Consider the following 22,437-nt stretch of genomic DNA (forward strand, 5'->3'; position numbering starts at 1 on the left):
AGAGCCTGGAGATTTTTATCAGGACAAGATTTCTGGCTCCCAGCAGAGGCTCAGCATTCAGGGCCCTTTGTGAGCTGGTCCCCACCTTCTTTCTAGCAGAATCTCCTCCCAGAGGAGATCTCTATAACCCTGGAGAATGAGCATCCAAAAAAGGGACCTGTGGTGAAGCCACATGGGAAAGCTCACAGTTAAGAAGAAAACACAGTTTGGTTTAGAACTTAATCCAAATAAAAAAACCAAAAAACCAAATGTATTTTAAAAGCAAGAGTAAATATTGAACAAAATGAAAATGAGGTCAGAACTGCAATCCTGTGATAATTCTTAGAATAAAGAATAAGTCTCACGTGGGCTGTCTTAGAGCATGATAAATCCTTCCGGTTAGCATTTGGTTATCACAGTGCCATCACAAAGAAGGCATTTTTGCAAACATACCTTATTGATCTCGCAAGGGCTTAATTCTTTGATTTTCAAAGAATTGATTTCTGAATGCAATTTCCCCCCTTCTCTTCATCAGGTCTCACTTGGCCAGATCCTCATCTATTATTGCCTTGACATGTCAATCAAGCAGTTCTCCAACATCGCTTGCTTTGATTTCATGAAATCCTGCCTCTCTCACAAGAGTTACAATTTCACTTTCCACTGTTTGTCCTGTACCGATCTGCAAAACGTCCTAGGAGCTAGGAGAGACAGATGATCAAGACAGGGATGCTCCTGGCACCCGGCTAGACACCACGGTTGAAAACAGAGGGAGGGATGATGGCGGGGGACCTCAGTTTAAATGGCAAGCCCATTACTGAATATCTTCCTGCGATGATGACTTCTGTTCCCCTCTGTGACCTGGAAACTGTAGGGAACCAGATACCAGAGATGCTGATAGGCTGACCCTCTAGGGACTGTACCTGAATTGCCTTTTTATTTCTCTCCATTTCCCCCACTCTCTCTCCCTGGAAGATACTCTTGATCTCCCCCTATCTTCTTTATAAGTCTTTCTAGCAGAGCTAGGAGCTATCTCCTTCAGTGTACCTTCCCTCAGCCCCATCAGTCGTTAGGAACAAGTAAGCCTCGATAGTTTGTAGGAATGCTTCTCTCTCGTGGCATTGGTGATTTGTGCCTTTAAGCATGGGACCCATGAGAACACCAGCTGTACCCTTCACTGGGCTGCAAGTCTCTACAACAAGTCTTACTACATCTCTGCGTCTGCCACAGCACTTCAGGACACACGGTGTCTTGCCCTTGGAGGGCGCTTAGTCAATCAATACCAAATGATAAGCGAGGAGGTGAGGTCACGAATCAACAGGGCTGCTCACTAGTGCCACCGCAGGCCATTCCTTCGCTTTGTTCACGATGGTCTCCAACAAAACGAACATTCTTCATCAGAGCGCTGAGTTTTAGAGGCTATCTCCAGATCGGCAGTTGGGACCCAGAGAAGTTAAGCAAGCTGTCCAAGGTCACACAGCTCTTCTCTGCCTCCAGTCCACCAGTGGCTCGCTGGGGCCACACGGTTTTTATATTTGGGGATTATCCTCTTCTATCACCCCTTGCTCACCTCTTTCCTTGAATGAGCCACAATCCCTGATATGTCATACTCTTTCACACCTCCAAGCCTTTGGCACACATGGTACTCTCCCTGGCATGCCTTTTCTCCCTCCTGCCTGGTGCGCTCCAGCTCATTCCACAAGTCTTGGCCATGAAGCCCAGCCCCAGTCTGTAAATGCTTCTCTGAGGATTCAATTTTGCAGATCTATAACCTGGGTTCAAATCTCTGCTCTGCTACGACCCACTATGTGACCTTGGCAAAGTCACTTCACCTCTTAGGGCTTCAGTAAAAGGATAGAATGAGAGGGTGCATGGAGACAGCTCAAAGCAGTGACTGGTGGATACCAAGTGCTCACTCTGGACAGCTGTGAAGATCTCACGGGCCCTCGCAGGGCCAGGGAAGGGGCCCTGCCACACCTCCATCACCCCTCCCCTGCAGTGCCACCATGCCCCAGGCTCTCAGAGGCTTGAGTCTGCGGGCATGTCGGTGTTGCTATCTTTATACTCCCAGAGTCTGGCTCCTAGCTCCATTCCCAAATTTCATCACATAAAAGGCTTGAATCTTGTTCTGAGTATAAGGCAAATACCCAACACCAACAGCCACAGAGCCACAGCCTCTGGAAAGCAGCCTAAGCCAAAGGCTGCTGTTACTTGAGATAATTACTTAACAAAAAGAATACGATCACAACCTGCAGCAGTGTTGAGAACCTCTGCCCACACAGTTTGCAGGCTGCCCTGTCCCCCTGAATCAGCAGTTTCCTTGGTGCAGCCCCAAACACGTCCAAACACAGGCAGCGACCCCCTCCGTAGCTTCTGGGTTTGGAAAGCCTGGAAGATGACCAAGAGGGTTTCTGAGGGCCCAGTTTAGGAGCGTACCTTGATCTTCTTTGAAGAGACAACTACATCCAAGGTCAGAGAGGACTTGGGTTTGCAAAAATTGCATCCAGATCTAGGGTTTCTCAACTGTGACACAAGGGACACTCTGGGCTGGCTAGTTCTTTGTTGTGGGGGTCTGTCCTATCCATTGTAGGATAGTTAGCTGCATCCGGGGGGCCTCTACCCACTCCATGCCACCCCTAAGTTGTGACAAGCAAAAATGTCTCTAGATGTTGCCAAATGCACCTGGGGGTGGGGTGGGGGGAGCAAAGCTGCCCTCAGTTGGGAGCTCTTCTGGAGGAAGTGAGCCCACTTGACTCTAGCCCTGGATTTACGGCTGCAGTAAATCAATGAGGAACATTCTTAGCCACTCACCGTATCTGCCTTAAAAGGACATCTTCCAGTCCTCAGGGATTTTTTTTCCCCTAAGTTCACAGTCTTAAAGGCAGTTGTTCTCAACCCTGGCTGCACAGAATCTCCCAGGGAGTGTTTTAAAAATGTAGATTCCGGGACACCCCCCACGCCCCTGAGATTCAGATTCACTGGGCTTGGGGAAGAGGCTGGACATGGGTATTTTTAAAAAATTCCCGAGGCGGTTCTAACATTCTAACATGCAGCCAGGATGGAGAAGCACTACCGGAAAACATGCCATTTGCTTCCATCTCCCCCATCCTTTGAACCTGGCAGTTTGTTAAAAGCCAGTGAACCAGAAAACCAAAATGAGGTTAAGGGGATTTAAGTAACATCCTCATTCTTGACAACGAAACATCCTCCACACACTCCATTTTTTGGCCTGCAGATGACTTGCTAGAAAGAATGGAACTTAACCCGGTAGTCATGCAGTTTGTCCATGGCCTTACTGATCTAAACAGTGCCTTCCCATAAATCTTTCTGGGAAGATGGAAATGTTCTCTCTCTGCTCTCCTTAATACAGTAGCCACTGTCTACACATGGCTATCGACCACTTGAAATATGGCCAGTGTGACTTAAGAATTTTAAATTTTATTTCATTTGAATTTGATAGCCACCATATTGATAGAATGAAAAATATTTGTGGTCCTGCAGGGTCACAGAAACAAAGTCCCACAGCCTGCTAAATGCCACGGAACCATACAAGTTTACAAAAATGTATGCCTTAGAATATCTAAACTCAACAGTCTTGAAATTATCAAACGGGATCCTAACTTACCCTAATAATCAAATTAGGATTCATTTTAAAACATTTTTTTTTTCAACCTGCAGAGCTGGCTTCCCCGGATTTTCCAAACACTTAGCTTTGAGCATTCCTGGCCCTTTACTTTTGAACACTCATCACTGTAAAAAGGGATCTCATCACCAAAATAACCAGGAGTTGGTAAAGAATATAACACAGGGAAGTTGATTTCTACTCTGAGCCACTTACTAGTGTCCTAGGGAAAAACACTCACCCCAGCTTTCCTTCCCTCCAAATCCAAAGTAAACCTTTGAGTCAAACCTCTTGCCCCCAAGATAAACCTGAACCAACACACAGTGCAAACCAAGGTTACTTCTAAGAACAAGCTTTCTTTTTCTCATATCACTAAGCTTCACAATTACTTACAATTGCATGAACTGCATTCACACACTCATTCTAGGTGTGTGGAGCCTCACAGAACTCAAAGTTCATAGATTTTTAGAGCTAAAAAACAGAAAGGCGATTCTTTTTGCCAAGGCAATGGATGGTTTAGAGGCGAAGAAAGCAGCACAGACCTTTCTGAGCACACACACAAAATGCTTACCTCAGGGCACCTAGCTCACTCAGCTGGTGGAGTGTGTGACTTGTGGGTTCAAACCCCATGATGGGTGTAGAGATTACTTAAAATCTTTTTTAAAAAATGCTTTTCTCTCCTTGGCTGGGACTCCTCTGGCCCACCTCTAAGCAGAGTCAGTGTGAGTCATTTAGTGATGATTTAATAGGTCTCCAGTAATTCAAAGTGGGGGTCAACACTTACCCTTCATAATAGCTGGTGCTTACTGAGTGCTTACCACATCCTGGGCCCTGGGTGCTATTTTATCTAAATCTTATCACTGCCTTCTGAAGCAGGTGCCATTACCAGAAGTTAAGGCTCAGACAGGTTAGGTAATAAGCCCATGGCCACACAGCTAGCAGTGGTAGCACTAGGATTAGACCCAAGTCTCTCTGATTTTCTGGTGGGAATCCTCTGGGTTATGAGAAAAAACACACATGTAATTAAAACGTTGGGTACCATGCTGAGCCATTATCCCACGATCAGGCCGTAGCTCAATGAAGGGAGTCTGGTGTTGCGGGATTCAGAAATTCTGAGCCTATTCTTACTTCAGAAACCACACCATACCCCCAAAGGACCCCTCTCTCTCTCTCTCTCTCTCTTTCTCTCTCTCCCTCTCTGTCCTGGGGCTTCACCAGGCAAATGGTTAGAGGGGTCTTGGGGAGTGCTTCTGATCCTGCCAGCACAGAAAACATAGGCAGACACATGTAGATAGAACTTTCCAAATGCCATCACGGGGGTGGAAGGAAAGGATCCCAGTTACAAGATCCCAGGGGAGAAAGGAATCGCTTTCGGTTGGGCGCAGGGGAGGAATCAGAGGTGCATTCCTGGGACCACTGAGCTGGAGCTAAGGGGTAGGTACGATTGAGACATCAGAGATTCCAGGGAGGGCATTTCTAAAGGAGGGGACAGCCTAAGCAAAGGGAGCACCTCATTTGCCTGGGTTATAGCAAAGGAAGCAGAGGGGGAAGGGGGAGATCAGGATGCAAATAGGGGAGGGAAGAGAATCTCCAGGGGCCTAGACTGATGGGCTGGGGCAGAATGGGAGCTCAGGAAGTAATGACTGACCATCCCAGGACATGTTTAGCATCCCAGCCCTGGTACTTCTTAGCTGGGTGGCCTCCAGTACATCCCTTCTCTCTGGGCATCAGTCTCCTTGAGGACGACACCCAGGACCTCCCTTTGGTCTGAGAACCTACTTTTAGAAAAATTGGTGCTAAGAACATAGGCTATCAATTTCTCTTATTTCTAACTTCCTAGATTATAAAAATGTTAAGAATTTATTAGTTACAATTGGGTAAATATTAAGTCTAGTGGTTCAGAATGGGGGCTTTGAGGTCAGATTCCCTGTGTTTCCTGGGAAGGGGACACATTCTTCCTCTGAGAAACAGGCATCACATTGGTACCTACCTCATGCATAGAGCTGTTGGGAGAAGTGAAGCAGATAATCTTCTAAAGGTGCTAGGACAGGATCTGGCAGCCAGTACTTGTTTACTCTATGTCAGCTATTACTTATAATAAACTCTTCTTAGCTCCCAACCAGGTAGACTAGCCATGAGGGATAGGTGAGGCAAATGCTGGCCTCCAGTCCAAGTTGGGACCTCTTCTTAATCAACCAGACTCTGAGGCATAAGAAGGGCTCCACGTACATATCCCAGATAGCACAGCCTCTAGACCCTCCTGCAATCTCTTCCTCCTTCCCTATTTCATTCACTCTGTCAACTTGGCCTCCTCCACTCGAATGCGGGTACAGGGGCGCAAATCTTGCATGTGCTCTGCCCTCCAGCCAGCGTTACACAATCCCAATTTCCAAGGCTGCCAGGAAGGCAGCGAATGTGTGGGCGGGGTATGCTGGGGGTTGTAGGGCAGCACCGAGCTGTCGGGGTGGTTGGACCAGCATCCTAACTCAAGGGTTGCCGGGAGGAGAGGGCATGAGGCCGAGGGAACTGGGACAGACTGAGGAAAGGTGAGCTAAAAGGCTGCTGGGGGTAGGTGTTGGCCGGGGGAGGTCCCGAGGGGCGCAGATAGCTGGGGGCGGGACTGGGGTAGGTCCCATTAGCTGGGAGGTCGAGCTGCAGCCCTTCCTCAGGAAGTGGTTAGGACAGGGCTGCAGGAGCCTCCAAACCATCCAGGCACCAGGAAGGGTGCACAGGGGCTGGTGCCGGAGCCAGCGGTGGGAAGCGGAGTAGGAAGAGGGTGCAGGTTCCCGACGCATCCTCACCTTGTCCCTGGGCTTAGGGCGGTAGGCAGCCCGGGGAATGAGGGCACCTGGGACTCGGGAATGTCAAACCCGTCCAAGGGTTGATGCCATGCCGGAGCGAGCGAACCGAGTAGAAAGAGAGGTGCAGGTCCCCCATTTCGCCCCGAGTGCCGCTTGCGGGGAGGCCAGGCAGCCCTGACTGGAGAAGTGGAGGGTAGGTCACGGGGCCATAAGGGAAAGAACCCGGACACCCCCCTCTCAGGTGCGCATCCCCGCCCGGTCCGCCCCGCCCCGCCGGCGCTCACTCCGTCTGACCTCAGGCGCCTGGGTCGCGCCGCGGGATCCGGACGCAGGTCCTCGGCCCCCGGCCCCGCTCGCGTCCGGCGGCAGCGCTCGTGCCCGCGCCGCTCAGTTCCCGGCGCCCGGCTAGGCTGGACGCCTTTAAAGGCGCAGCGCGCCGGTCTGCGTCTGCCGACAGAAAAGCCGGCTCCACCCGCGCCGGCCGCTCGCGCGGCTCCGCGGCTGACTAGTCCGGTCTACGGCCGATCCCGCACGGGCACCCTCCGCCCCTCAGCTCCGCCGCTCAGAGCGTTAAACCCGGAGGGGCAAGTTAGGGTGTCGCACAACCCTATCTCAGCAACCTGTCTCCAAGAATTCAAGAGCCCAGGGCAGAATGCCCGCGTCTCCTCCGTTCGCGCGCAGCGCCAAGTGCGGAGGGCAGAACCGGCCGCCCCGCCCCGCTCCGCCCCGCCCCTAAAGAGCTCTCGGGGCGAGGGGAAGGGGTGGGGACCCAAGGAGCCACAGTTCCACCAGGCGCTGCCAGAGTTCCTCGAGGCATTGGCTCATTGTTTACTAAGCACCTACTATGTGCTTGGTGCTGCTGGGCACGCGTCGCAAAGTGACTCTGGCTGGATCTCTGCTCTCAAAGAGCTCAGAGGGACAGGCACAGGTTCACGGGCAAGCTTAGCAACGCTGTCGTACACATGTTGTCTCTTTTAATCCTGTGAGGAGGGCATTGTGATTGGTTTCCTTTCTCAGAAGAAAGGTGAGGAGCTTGCCCATGGGTTCAGCCTGTAAGGACAAAATTGGGAATTTAGACCCAGCACCTGGCTCCAAAGCTCCGGGGGGCAAAATGGCAGTCTTGAAAGGCTTTCAGCCACCACTGGTTAAATTCCCAGTATGATCATTTCTTCTTTTTAAGGACAGTTAAACCTCATCAGGCAAAAAAATAAGGAGTGGAGCATAAAAGTTATCACCCATGAAATTCAGTGTTGTCTGACTAGCTTATCTGCCACAAAGCCTGGATTTTTGAGCATCTGGCCTCAGTTTCCCACTCCAGCCTCATCTAGTATTCAGGGCAGGCAGGCTGAATTCTACCACTTTGGCCTTTGCATGGGCTGTTCCCTCCACCACGAACTCTTCCTTTTCTGCTTGGCCAGGCTACTTCCTCTTTTCCATGCCTAAATTTAAATGTCACTTCCTCCAGGAAACCTTCCTTAAGTCCCCTTTGGGCCCACACTGCTCTATGGACTTCTTCCATCAAAGTGTTTATTCATTTATTTAATATTTACTGAGCACTTGCTGTGTGTTGAGCACTATATGTGGGGTGGAGTGTTGGGGCTTGATGTCTTCTGCTACCCCAAATCCATGGCTTCTTTTTCTGCCTCTTACTCTAGACCTACGTGGGGCCAATGCCCAATAGGACTCTCTTGGTATTTAAATCCACCCCAAAGGCAGCTTCCTGCCTGCCAAACCCTCCAGACTGGCAGAACCTGGTTCAGTTAGGCGGGTTCTGAATCTTAAGAATGGGTCATGGATAAGAAGCCTCAGAGATGTGGCAAAGGAACATCTTTGAAGCTACCTTGTAAAACCAGCCTCTGTCAGGGCTGTGGGAATCCATCCAGAGTTAAGGACAATCTCCCTGGCTCGGACTGGAGCATCTCTCTCTACGGTGTTGGTTACTTCATCATTCAGATTACAAGAGTTGCATTCGATGTGCTTCATTGACTTGTTCTTTTTTTTCCCCCCATCAAATTGTTCTCGGAGCTTAGGGACAATGTACTCATCAAAGAGCAAGTTGCTCAGGATTCTCATAGATCATAATTAACCTAATAGGGTGCTTCGGAAGACCTATCTGAAGAAATTAATCAGAATGCAACAAAGAGTGATATGACGTGAAAAATATGAAAGATCTTACAAATAATGCAGAATAGACTGAGAAGATCTAAAATTCATTCAAGCAGCATCAAAGATGGAGAGAAGAAAGGAGAGGCCATATTTGAGGTAGTAATGGGTGAGAATTTCCACAGCAGAAAAAAGACATAATTCTGCAGATTTAGGAAGCATAATATATCCTAAGCAGGAAAAATAAGAGGAAATCCACACCAAGAAATATTGTAGTGAAACTGCAGAATACTAAAAACAAAGAAAATATCTTAAAAACAGCTAGAGATTAAAAAAAAAAAAAAAGATTATTCCCAAAGGAAGGAATTAGATTGCCAGCAAATTTCTGAAAGGCAATATAGGAAGCTAAAAGATGTTGAAGAATATCTCCAAAGACCTGAAAATTGGATCCCCAGCCTTTCAGGAATGAGAGTGACATACGGATAAAGTGAATTTACAACTGGAAAATTTGACTAACTGAACTTCTAAGATATACCTCAGAAAGAAGAAAAACAACCCAATTAAGAACTGCAGTGAAAGGAGGAATGATGAGTGAAGAAATTGGCAAAGAGAGTGAATCAAAACAAAACTGTCAGTACAAAACAATAACGATGACAAGAATAATCATAATTCATAGGTTTAAACAAGGTCAGAACAAAAATAGGGGACAGCAATAAATTAGGAACGAGGTGGTCAAAATTAAAGAATTCCAATGCCTTTGCATTTGGGGTGGGAAGGGAATTCAGATATTAACTTTGCCTTTGTTAATTATGCAAGGCACAATGTCAATGGTATTCATCAAAGTAATACGAATAACATGGATATCTTTCAAACCAGTAGAAGGGGGGAAATGACATAAGTCAATAAAAAAAAAAACCCAAATGCTAATCAACTCAAAGACATGTAGAAAAAGTGAGTCTCCTCCCCCTAAAAAAGAGAGTAAAAAAAAATAAGTCCAGATCTACTAATAATCACAGTAATTTAACTAAACTCATCAGTTAAAAGTCAGAAATTATCAGATTGGATGTTAAAGGAGTCCAAGAGGCACTGTCTCAAGAGGTATTCCTAAAACATAGGAATTTGGGAAAGTTAAAAGTAAAAATGTAGAAAATGATATACCTCAAAAATAGTATCCAAAAGGGAGCTGGTGTAGCTATATTAATATTAGATAGCAGACCCACAAAAATCACTAAGGATGGAGAGGATCACTACATAATGATAACAAGTTTGATTTGCCAGAAAATTATATCAGATGTCAACTACAGAAAACGTAAATTTTATCATTATTAGAGAAATTGTTAAAATTTTTAGTCAGAGGAAAACATTAAGCCTGATGGTTCTAGAAGGAAGTCTAAACTCTCAAGGAATAGATCATACTACTCTCTCATAAGCCCTCTGGAAAATAGAAAAAGAGAGAGCACATCCCAACTCACTCTATGATGTCAGTCTAAATTCCATAACAAGCAAGATCAGATCAGTATTACTCCTAAATCGCTCAGAAACATGGAAGTAAAAATCTTAAATAAAATATTAGTACATTGAGTCCAGCAACACATAAAAAAGATGATGCATCATTCCCAAGACAGGTTCATCCCAGGAATGCCATGCTAGTTTAACATTAGGAAATATATTCTTGTTAACGACATCAACATATTAAAGGAGAACTATAAGGTCATCTCAATGGTTGCAAAATTTTAAAATTCAACAGTCCCTCATTGTAATAACTCACAGGAAACTAGGAAGAGAACTTCCTTAATCAGTTAAAAGGCAGCTACCAGAAACCTGCATCAAATATTCTCAATAATGAAAAATTAGAAATGCTGCCTTCAGAATCAACAATGAGGGGTGCCTGGGTGGCTCAGTGGGTTAAGCCTCTGCCTTCGGCTCCAGTCCTGATCCCAGGGTCCTGGGATTGAGCCCCGCCTGGGGCTCCCTGCTCAGCAGGGAGTCGGCTTCTCCCTCTCCCACTCCCCCTGGTGGTGCTCTCTCTCTGTCAAAGAAATAAAATCTTCAAAAAAAAAAAAAAAAGGTATAAAAAAATGGTTCCAATCAAAATCCCTACAGGACTTTTCAAGGAAGATGATGAACTGATTCTAAGATTTATATGGAAGGGGCACCTGACTGGGTCAGTGGGTTGAGTGGCTGACTATTGATTTTTGGTTCAGGTCATGATCTCAGGGTCCTGGGATGGAGCCCATGTTGAGTGGGCTCGACATGGGCTGAGTGGGGGAGCCTGCTTCAGGATTGTCTCTCTCCCTCTGCCCTCCCCACTGCTTGCTCTCTCTCTCTCTCTCACTAAAATAAATGAATAAATCTTTAGAAAAAATGAGATTTTATATGGAAGAGCAAAGGTCCAAGAAAAGTAAAAATATTCCTAGTGAAGACGAAAAAGTAGATATCAAGATTTGTTATAAAAGTATAGTTATTAGGACAGTGTGTATTCATGTAGGGACAGATAAAAACACTAATGAAACAATAAAAATCACAGAAACAGACCAATGCACATAGGGAAACATGGTTTACGAGGGAGGTGGTATTTCAGATCACTGGGGAAAGGAGGGACAATGCAGTACGAAGTGTTAGGACAATTGACTATTCATATAGAAAAACATGGAACTTAACAACCCACCCCCCTCCAAATTAATTCAAGATAGATTAAGGACTTTAATATAAGAGGCAAAACTAAACTTTTAGAAGGACAACATAGGAGAATATTTCCAGGGTCTCCCCAACACTTGCTTCCATCACACTGCCTCTAATCTAGTAGGTATGAAAGGGTATCTCATTGTGATCTTAATCTTCACGCCTATCATGAATGGGCTCGAGCAATTGTTCATATAGTTGTTTGCCATCGTGTTTCTGTGTCTGTGAAATACCTGCTCGTGTCATTTTCCCATCTAATTGTCTGTGTTCTAATGGTTTTAGTTCTATGGGAGCCAAAAGCTTCCAGTTTGTAGCTTATCTTTTCGCTGTCTTTCGTGCTTTTAGACAAACATTAATTTAGTCAAATTATCCCCTGTGTTGAGTGCTTTTATGTCCTGTATAAGAAATCCTTTCCTACCTCACCTAAACCACATTGACTGAGTTTAGGGGAGACCTAGCACCCCAAGGACACGGGGGACACAGGTACCAAACAGGGACTAATGGGTGGGCTGGCAAGAACCCCAGCCAGCAGTCCAGATGAGCAAACACAAGCTCCAAGTGTCTGAGTCACTGGAACACCTCTCAGGTGATGATGCTGGGCCCAGCTCTGCCACTTACTAGCTATCTGCCTATGCAAACCTGAGTTTCTTCATCTATAAGTAGGAGGTGATGACGAGCAACTGATGATGGGACCAGCCTCGTAGGGCTGCAGACAAGATCAAGCTGAATAATGTGTTTACAGATTAGCCCTTCACCTGGCACCAGGAAGTGTGCGTAATATCAGCTATCGGCATCACCGCTGCTCATACACCAAGTATTTACTGGGCTCGCCCCGTTCTTAGTTCTTAGAGGGGCCTAAAAACTTGTCTTTGAATAGTCAAAGGTCAGTCAGGGAACAGAGATTATGAAGACCCCAGTGTGAACCAGGAATCAGTGGGTGAAGGTTACCAGCATGTGTGTGTGTGTGTGTGTGTGTGTGTGTGTGTGTGTGTGAATGTAGTGCATAGTTCTTCTTGCTAAGAAAACACACATTTCCCCCAAGGTCCTCACAGTCCTCATTTCAACATCCATATCACTCATGACACTGTGCTGAGACCTCTCCTCTTAGCTGTCCCCAGTGCCCCTCTTGGGACATCCCACTGGGTGCCACTTCAACATGAGCATTTGAATGAGACTTTCAAAGATGGTGTGCATCACATTATGCCAGCTAAATCACGATGCCCCCTTATCCGTCTGATTTATCAAAAAGATAATGCTTCTTTGTTCTTTTTAAAAAAATTTTGTTTATTTATTTGAGAGAGAGAACAGAGTGAGAGAGAGAGAGCACAAGCTGGGGGAAAGGAGCAGAGGGAAAGGGAGAAGCAGACTCCCTGCTGAGCAGGGAGCCCAATGCAGGGCTCAAACCCAGGACCCTGAAATCACGACCTGAGCCGAAGGCAGACATTTAACTGACTGAGCCACCCAGGTGCCCCTTCTTTCTTTGTTCTTATCTTGTCTCTTCTCTGAGCTGCTGAGGTCATGTGGGGAAGTGAGATTACATGTCTGGGTGGAGGGATTATAGTCTGGTCCCCCTTCAGGCGGTGGTCCTGATACCCTAGTTGGGGTTTTGGGGACTAGAGGTACTGGGTACCCAGTGGGGCCAGGACAGGAGGTACCAAGTTCGGTCATCTTTTCCCAGTGGGACACAAGTGGCTGGGAACAGGCCAAAGAGCCAGAAGTAAGATGGACAATGGGAGGGAGTAGAGGAATGGGACAGACGAAACTAGGGGTAGAAGGCAGTTGTGGGGAATAGACTCCTGTTCCTTTGTGTCAGTTCTCAAGTGGATTGTTGTCATTTAAAGACATAGGGTGAGCAGATGTTAATTAGTAGGTAGTGTACATTTCTTCACTGCCTCCTTTGTACTGGGAATTGCGCTTCTCATGCATTATACCATTTGTTTTCATCCTCACAACAGCTCTGGAGTATGGAGGTTATGACTTCCACCATTTCACAGGCAAGAAACTGGGCTTGAGGTTAGGGAACCTGCCTGAGCTCATGTGGCCAGCAAGTGATGGAGTGGAGACAGGTTTCCTGGATCTGTGCTCTGAACCACTGTCCTCAACAACTACCTCCTAGGACTTGTGCAAGACTTACATTTTGCAGGCTGCCATGGAGACTGCATTGAAGTCTTGAATGATAGGATGGGCATTGGCAGAAGCTCAGGAAATTGCCATGGAGGGCCTTTTTCTGAAGAAATCCACTACATTTGAGTGATGGCAACTCTCCACTGTTATGGCTACCTGTGAATGCAGCCTGACTGCAGATGAGTGGGTCTCCGTGGGAACATAACTTCCACTAGCTACCGCTTCCAGAGGAGAATGCTTCCAATCTCCGAGAATTCATCCCAACTCTAGTTTCAAAGACTCTATCTGCACCACATTTACACACGAGGCTCTGAGGCAGTGCAGAGTCATGCTTGGGAACACAGGATTTGCTGCTCCCTGGCAGGACTGACTCATCCATTTACCAAGTGTACATTGCTGACAAGTTGCTTACTTTCTCTGGGTCCCAGTTTATGCCTGTATAAAATAGGGGTAATGTAGTCCTTACTTCACAAATTTGTTCTAGCCATTACTGAATTCTCAAACAAAATAGGTGTTGACTGTTATTCTTTCTCGCCCACTTACCCATTCCCTTCCTGCTGCCCCTGTTCCCAACTAAACTAGGATAACCAGTTCATCCCAGTTTGCTTTCTTTGTCTTTGCAATGAAAGCCCCACTCAGTTCCGGGCAGACTGGGATGGTTGGTTGCCTTTGCTGACTCTGCTGTCAGAGAAGTCATAATGGTCCCGAAAAAATGGTGGCCAATGGGGCTCAAGAAGGTCTGAGTCCAAGATTTACATTGGTCGTTTATCTTCATAACAGTTTTCTGGCCATTGGATATCAAATGAAGGCTCAGAGGCCCGGAAAAGTGACTGAAACCAAAGGCAAGTCCAATTAACGATCTACTTTTGAGTCTCCATGAGCAGGAGCTGCCGTATCCATCGCTGTATCTCTCTCCACATTTAGTAGGTTAACTGTTAAATGAGTGAGTAACAAATCTCCTAAAACACCCACGATGCAAAATGATCCCCGGTCCTAGGCTGGGAGCTCCTTGTGCCAACAGATCTCCAGGGTGTATTATGAGTGACATCGGCCTGCATCTAAATCTGGTTCTGGGATGACTTTGGAGCAGGCTCAGCCTATGGAGGGGAAATCTTATCCTACAGTGGGATTCTTGCCTCAAGACTCATTCATCAGTCACTCTTTGGTTAAGGATTGACACCCACTTAAAGCTGCGCTCCTCACCCTGTCTCTGGGGCTGATACAGTTTTCAATGGATTTGTAAATAGTTGTCCAATGAGTGATGACCCAGGAGGGAAATCTGCCCCTGGAGTACACCACACAACCTACTGAGGTCCCCAACTTACAGCATGGGGTCTCTCCCAAGGTCTCACGCTCCTTACATGTGGGGTAAGCAGGGAAGTTCAGATTATGGGGAGAACACATCCCCGCTTGCTAGGAGTCTAGGGGTGGGACATGGATTGTTCTCAGTGTTCTGAGCTGGAATGCTGGCAGGGCTTTGTCACTGCTAAGTGCCAGAGAAGAAATGGTGTGGGGGACTAACCAGGTGTTCATACTCCAGTGTCAAACGGCCCTCGCTGTGCCTCTTGGTAGCTGTGAGACCTGGTGCAAGTGACTCCCTCTCTGACCTCATCCGTGAAAAGAAGATGCGTAATATGGGGCCAAATACAGCTCAATACCCATAGCTGCTCTTATTGTTTTATTACTGTGATCCAACATAAGCACCCCATACAAGAGAGAATCATGCCCAAATCAACAAACACAGAAGGGAGTGTCAAACAGCAAGCACTCAATAAATGTTAGCAACTGTTATTAAGAGCTTTTAAATCATCATCTACTTCCTGGGTCTGAGTCACCCAGCTTCCCTGTGAATACCAGAAGAAGCTTATTTAAGAACTTCTGTGAAACACGTAAGTAGTATTCCCACTCAAAATGCATCACCTAAATGGAAGCATGAGGAAGTCCCAGACAAACCCAAACTGAGGGAGATTCAGCAAAATAACTAGCCTGTACACTTCAAAACTGTCAAGGGTATGAAAGGAACTGAGGAACTGCTCGGATTAGAGGGGGTCGAGGACACAGGACCACTAAGGACGATGCATAAGTGTGGATTGGATCCTGCACCAGAAAACAAAAAAACAAACAAACAAACAAAAAACCCACAACCCAAACAACTGCTGTAAAGAACATTATTAGAGTAATTGGTAAAATTTGAATAAGGTCTGTAGATTAGGTAATAATATTATATCATTGCTAAACCTTCTGGTTTTGATAATTGTCCTGTGGTTAAATAGGCGAATTACTTGTCCTTGAGAAATCACTTGGAAGTATTTAGGGATAATGGATCCTAATGCCTCCAACTTACTCTTGAGCAGTTCAGCGGAAAAAAAAATCTGTATGTATGAAAACTAATGAAAAAGCAAACGTGCCTAAATGTTCATCGGTGAAGCTGGGTGAAGGGTATATATGAGTTGCTAAACTATTTTTACAACTTTTATACACATTTGAAATTATTTAAAAATAAAAATTAAAACATAATTTAAAAAAATGAAAAACTACCGAACCTTTAGAAGAAGAAACAGTGCAGTTAGGCAAACAGTCAGCAGCTGTGAGAAGCCTTCCACCTCCTGGTCCTGCCTCCCCACCGTGCCCTCTCATGGTCGGCCTGGAAAGGCTAGCTGTATACTAACAGGCCGCTTTAGAATCCCGTAGAGGCAGGGACAAGTGCCGGGCTTGCTTGCATGCTTCGTAAGCAGAGAAAGGCGATGGATACAGCGCGGTGTAGTGGCCCGTGGGAAGGGGTGGGGTGAGGGGGGGCTGCAATGGCATCATTTGGCCTGCCTGCAGCCTTTTAACCTAGGTGTCCCATGAAGGGCAAGGTGAAAAGCACTGTGGTGCTAGAAGAGAGGGTTCCAGCACTGAGATGCTGCTTTATCCCAGGACAAAGGTGAACGAGGCTCCCCAGGAGAGGAGCAGTGCTCACTATCAGCCAGAAGAGGGCGTTCTCTTCTCCCGCATCGTGCTGGGAACCAACAGACTTTTCCACTCTGGAGGTGTGCTCACAGTGGTTTCACAGATCTGCAGATCCCAGGGGCAGGATTAGGGTCAGGTGAATGAGGCGGGAGCCTGAAAGTGAGGTTGGTTGGTCATTTAAGATGTGATACTTTGTTCGTTGTGGATGTTCTGCATTAATTTTGATTAATTACTCAAGATTAATTAATTATTGGAAGTACTGCAATAACATATTATTGATCTTGATTAGTGAGTCGTTTGTCACCCCCTTAAATGTCCCACCTGAGGCCAGCGCCTCATTTGCCTCCTCCTAGTCCCACCCTGGCAGACCAAACCCATTAATTGCAACACCAGTAGCTCAGTTTGCAATTGGTTAGGTGAGGTCTGGAGTTAATGGGCCCTTTTGTACCGTAAAGGAAGGGCTGGGTAAGAGAATTAATCCTGAAAACCTGAATTCCTGCCTTTAAAGTCACTTTATAGTCAGTGGCTGGGGCCTGAAATCATTATCTCTAAGTCTCAATTTTCTTACCTGTAAAATGGAGTTCACGATCCCTTTTCATTCCGAAGGCAGAGTATCATCCGACTGAGTACTTCCTGAGGGCCACTGTGCTGAGTCTGCCCTTGATTTATAAACTCACAAAAATGGTCACAGCTTTAGCATATAAGAGCTATTATCATCCCCATTTTTGAGGATGAGGAAATGAGCACAGAGAGCTTTAGCGACTTGCCCAAGGTTGAACAGCCAGTAAGTAGAATTGCACATGCTTTTACCTCCACGGCAGCGTTCTCAACGGGACGGGGGCGATCTCCATCCCCGTGGAGACGTGTGGCAATGTCTGGAGGTATTTTCAGTTGTCATGACGAGGGGGAGTGCTGCTAGCCTCCAGTGGGTGAGGGCCAAGAGTGCTGCTAACTATCCTGCAATGCATGGGGCAGCCCCTACAACACAGAATTATCTAGACCAAAATGTCAGTAGTGCTGACGTAGAGAAGCCCGCTCCCTGCTCTGCTGCTGAGATCGGGGAGCTCTATGAGAACCGAGCACTCGGGGCTCCCTGAAAGGCGGATGCTGTGTGGAAGTGGTTGCTATATTTCTGTTGTCCCAGTGACCTTGATTCTCTTGGTTATTCAGGGACCTGAGTTCCCCTGGCTCAGTGTCCTCACACGATGGTTGAGAAGATGGGCTCTGGAGTCAGTCAAGTCACCATAGCATGCTTTCAACAGTGATTTACCAAGCACCTGCTACATGCCGGTCTTGTCCTGGGCTGTGCAGACACACATAGGTGTCCCTGTCCCCACAGAGGTGTCTAGTGGGGAACAGACATCAGATAACACACAGCTCATACATAATTATACATTGTGATACATGCCATAGCAAAAGACATAGGCCCCATGGAAGAGAATAAAAGGGAAGACACTGATGGGCTGGGGTGTGCAGCGAGGCTTTTCTGAGAAAGTGACATTTAAGCTGAGACCTGGAGGTGGGAAGAAGGAAGAGCACTGCAGGTGGAGGGAGCAGCTGTGCAAAGGCCCTGAGGTAGGCACTAAAAGCTGCTCAATGTGAGGGGAGGCCAGTGGGGGAGGAAAAAGGGAAAGGAGCAATGTTACTTTGAAGAGGGGGTTAAAGAGCTTGGTCTTTACCTCAAATGAAGGGCCTCTGAAGGGTTCTAATCAGAGCAGTGCCACACCAAGGCCAGTCCTTCAGAATGCCACCTGCTTGAGGTCCAGGCACAGCCCTGCGTGGAAGATGCCGTGTGAGTCCAAAACCCAGAGCCTGCTTCATCACCTGGACACCATCGCGTGAAGGTGAGGTTGGTCCCAATTAAGCAACCTTAGATAAAGCACCTCCCCTCGTGACTGGGGTGAGCGAAGCTGGTTCTGAACTGTGATAACTAGAGCAATTTGCATACATTACAAGATTATTGCTATGGCTCATTTGTTACTAGACAAAGAGTGACATTAGTCACTGGAAACACCTGTTTGGGTCAGGCGGCTTGTCCCCCACCACAGGCCCTTTGTTTCCTTTTGCTACTTTTGCTACTTTCTTTTTGCTCCCCAGTCTGTGCACTTTCACTCCCCCTGAAATCCCCATCGTGGCTTTCTCCAGTTCTGAGGTATCCTTTGTCCCAGTGTATTGTCCCCACTGACTCCCGTCCCACCAGGGCCCATGGTGGATGGCTGTGGCTCCCTGTGATGTTTGGGACCCTGTGTCTGAACTCCTGCTCCTCATTTCTACCCATTCATATGAGATTCAGGGAGCTTTTCCATGGGGGCTTAGTGAGGCTTTGAGGGACTTGACTGTCCCTGTCCAACTGGGATGGTATTTCTCAAGGTGGATGTTGCTCAAGATATTGATAGGATTTATAGGAAGAAGAGGGTTCTATGAACAATAAAGTCAGGACACCCTATTTCAACACACTGAAGTAGCTTTCTTTATTGCAGGACTTTTCAGAGCATTTAATACGCTAATGTGCTTTATAAATCTCCAAAGAGTAACATATATTTATCCTTTTTTCTAGGAGCATCTTACAGACTAGTGTTTAGAAGTACATGCCCCAAGAAACATCATCCGTAGCCACTAAGTGGCAGAAGGAAGGATACTTCAAAGTGATCAGTGTGGGTCAGGCCAGTGTCTGGCTTTCCTTCCCAGCTCCTGACTCCAGGCTCCTGGAAGGAACTGTCTCAAACCCCCAATTCCCAGCACAGGATGGATGAGTGTGAGCTTTCTGCTTTCCTTGAGCCTGCAGTGTAACCCTCCATGTTATCAGTGACTCCTGAAGCCGGTTGAAAGCTGCTCTGCGCTCAGTCATACAAAGACAGAAAACACGTTGGCAGGGGCATTGTGTAATCTGCTTTAAAAAATAAAAAGCTTTTTAGTACTTTCATCTATCTTTTTAATTACTAAACAAGTACGTGTTTTTGTAAACACAAACAAATGAAAAAAGTCAAACAATACCCAAATGTATAATAGTAAAAAATCAAAGTCTCCTTTGGTCTCCTTTCTGTCCCCCACCTAGAGTGTTTGCTCCTTATTAAGGTTTTGCTATGCCTGGTTTGGCAGGCGAGAAGGCTGGTTTGGAGTCCCAGGGACTGAGACGGGCTAGCTGTGTATCCCTGGGTGCAAACCTCAGTGTGCTCATCCATAGAATGGAGGAAGCATAGGGGAGTACTGAGCGATAGGAAACAGAAAACACTCAGCAAAGCCCCTGCACCTAGCTGACTTCAGTTAAATTCGAGGCTTAGCATTTTCTTTCCGGAATCCAGGTACTTTTTTTTTTTTCTAAGTCCAATTTCCTGCAGTGAATATGCTAACTACAGAATGGGGTCAATATCTTCAGAGTGTTTATGTGATTTTTTTTTTTAAAGGGCAGTTTCTATATACAGAAACCACTACACAGAGCTTTACTTTATTTTTCAAATTAATATTCAAACGATCAAAGTTAAAAATTCAAAAATAGATTAGTCGATTCTCAACCTCCAGGTTAGCTTTTTTTTTTTTCCAAAATTACAAATGGAAATCTGTTTCCAAACCGTAAGGGAACTTTTACGTTTGAACAAGGTGATAGCAGGTGTCTTGCAAAAGAAAACAAATTCATGGCATGAAGTTTTTCTTTCAAACTTTTGAAGCAAAAATAACCTAAGTTGTGCACTTTTGCTTTAGGGGAGGTGAGGGGAGCAATGAGGTGGTAAAGGAAGGAACACAGTCAACTCAGTATCGAACTTGAGAAAGTCAAGTCACTTCTGCTCAGCTTTGAGTTTACAAATATGCTTTAAAAAGAAAAAGAGGAAAAGTGACACTTAATGTTCAAATTTATATAACTGTAGCCCCAATAGAGTGTCTGTACTTGAAATGGCTTTAGGCCACTGGCTGATGCCTCTGAGGTCCAGACTATCTGGCCAGAGTTTTCAAATGGCAGTTCCATGTTCCTATGTCTGTTCAGAATCCAAGGGAGCTTAGGTTCAGTTCAGAGTCTTCCGGAATGTTTTAGAGATTGCTGCCACCACTCCATCGTCAAGCTGACCAAACATCTTTTGCTCACTTGTATCATTCTAGTATTTAAAAAATATTTTTCTCATAAACATGCAGTAATTCTAACAAAGGGGTTTTGCGTTTTTCCCAATGTAGGAGGTTAACTTTTTTTTTTTTTTTTACAATTTTATTTCTAAGTCATCTCTACACCCGTCATGGGGCTTGAACCCACAACCCTGAGATCAAGAGTCGCATGCTCTGCCAACTGAGCCAGCCAGGTGTCCCCAGGGTAGCTTATTTTTTATGCTGGGCACTAAACCCAATTCCAGGACCCTGACAGGATTGTTATTGCCTTAGAAAATGTCACGCTTTTAAATGCAGCTTATAAAAGTTTTTATTCTTTTTATAAATCCAGGTGGGATTGCCAGATAAAACACAGGACAGGATGCCCAATTAAATCTGAATGATCTAGGGGTGCCTGGGTGGCACAGCGGTTAAGCGTCTGCCTTCGGCTCAGGGCGTGATCCTGGCGTTCTGGGATCGAGTCCCACATCAGGCTCCTCTGCTATGAGCCTGCTTCTTCCTCTCCCACTCCCCCTGCTTGTGTCCCCTCTCTCGCTGGCTGTCTCTATCTCTGTCAAATAAATAAATAAAATCTTTAAAAACAAAAAAATCTGAATGATCTAAAAGTCAAATTTACCTAGGGTTGCCTGGGTGGCGCAGTCAATTAAGCGTCTGAGTCCTGATTTTGGCTCAGGTCATGATCTCAGGGTCCTGCGATTGAGCCCCAGATTGGGCTCTGCAGGGAGTCTGCTTGAGACTCTCTATCTCCCTCCGCCTGCTTGTTCTATCTCTAAAATAAAGAAATGAATATTTTTAAAAAGTCAAATTTCCTTAGTGCTCTTTATTTTTATTTGGTAAGGCTAAACAACCCTACCTTCAGCAAACTTAAATAATTACTTTTAAGGGGTTATAGACCCATTTACAAACATCTTAAAACTACTTTTATACATTTAACATACCCCATTTCCTTATAAACTTCTTTAGTTGTTTGAACTAATAAAAAAAGCCACCTTTTAAAATACTAGGTAATTCTTTTTTTTTTTTAAGATTTTTAAATTTTTAAGTAGTGTCTACACCCAATGTGGGACTTGAACCCACAACCCTGAGATTAAGGGCCCCATGTTCTACTGACTGAGCCAGCCAGGAACCCCTAAAGACTAAGTAATTTTAATAAATTAAACTTATGAAACACTGTTAACCCAAAATTCTTATAAATGTTCCAGAACATTCATGTGCATGAATTTAGAAAGGTTTCAACATAAAGTCACAAATCTAAATCGATCCCCCTAACTGCACAGTTGATGTTGGAGTCACGAGATTGTCGGCTAAATAGGCCAAAATCTCCCGAATGTTACTAATCCATAAAGTGCGCCTATGTACAAATTCCTTCTTAAAAGTCACGAAAAGCATGTACCACACTCAATTCTAAATCTTCCTCCGGTTGAGAGATGCCGATTTGCCAAGGAAGACAATCATCCCCTTTCCCCCGGAGATTCAGGAGGCCTGTTGCCAACACCAGGGAGCTGCATCTCACCAGACACTCAGGAAACCATTATTTCCTTCCATGTGCTATTTGGGGTTATCTCCTTAGGATGCCTGAGCGTGCTTGGCCAGAGATTTTGGCCAGGATGCTGCCTGGATGTATGTTAGTGATATATGCGTGCTTTTCCCTGTTCCCGCCCATCTCGTCAAGAGGGGGTGGCCCAGAGATCCCCACGCTGGCTTCCAGTTATTCTCATTACCCACCATCTTCCCAGAAGAATTTTCCTTGCCAAAGTCTGCAAATCTCACCAGGGCTTGTGACTTGACTGGATTTTGCATTTCCGATCGTCCCATCGCCACGCCCACATCTCTAGAGCTCATTTCACTTGGGTTGAAATCCTACCATTCTTGAAACACTTTCCTTTCTTGGGATCATCCATGTCTCACAAACATTAAGATCATAGCTGGCTGAACCGTGGATCTCTCCAGCGACTTTCACTGGCTCTTTGTCCTTCAAGTCCAAGGACGTTTTACTGACCCATTCCAGCAGACTGGCAATTGCTCTCCCTGGCAACCCATCGCTAGCATTTGCTGTGTGAAACTGTAAATGGTAAAACCGCCTGA

General features: G+C 45.9%; 1 protein-coding gene and 1 long non-coding RNA gene across 5 annotated transcripts in view; one reads left to right on the top strand and one right to left on the bottom strand.

Annotated features, from left to right (window-relative positions):
• The window catches only part of ABHD6 (abhydrolase domain containing 6, acylglycerol lipase), a 59,167-nt gene extending 52,051 nt beyond the window's left edge, over nt 1-7,116 (bottom strand). The window contains exons 1-2 of one of the 4 annotated variants that reach the window (XM_040628632.1): nt 6,694-7,112; nt 6,400-6,577 (exon numbers count right to left, since the gene is read on the bottom strand). The gene's annotated coding sequence lies outside the window, so the exon portion shown is untranslated. Of the gene's footprint in view, nt 1-6,399; nt 6,663-6,693 lie in introns of those variants that run through there. The other 3 variants (XM_040628633.1, XM_040628631.1, XM_008703083.2) reach the window with 3 other exon arrangements.
• On the top strand, nt 5,932-19,171 carry LOC103674202. The gene is made up of 3 exons (XR_571575.2): nt 5,932-6,144; nt 17,951-18,104; nt 18,818-19,171. It is a non-coding gene; the product is annotated as an uncharacterized LOC103674202 (long non-coding RNA).
• Nucleotides 19,172-22,437: the final 3,266 nt, after the last annotated feature.

Source organism: Ursus maritimus, unplaced genomic scaffold, assembly GCF_017311325.1.
Source record: "Ursus maritimus isolate PB19 unplaced genomic scaffold, ASM1731132v1 scaffold_14, whole genome shotgun sequence".
Taxonomy (NCBI): Eukaryota; Metazoa; Chordata; class Mammalia; order Carnivora; family Ursidae; genus Ursus; species Ursus maritimus.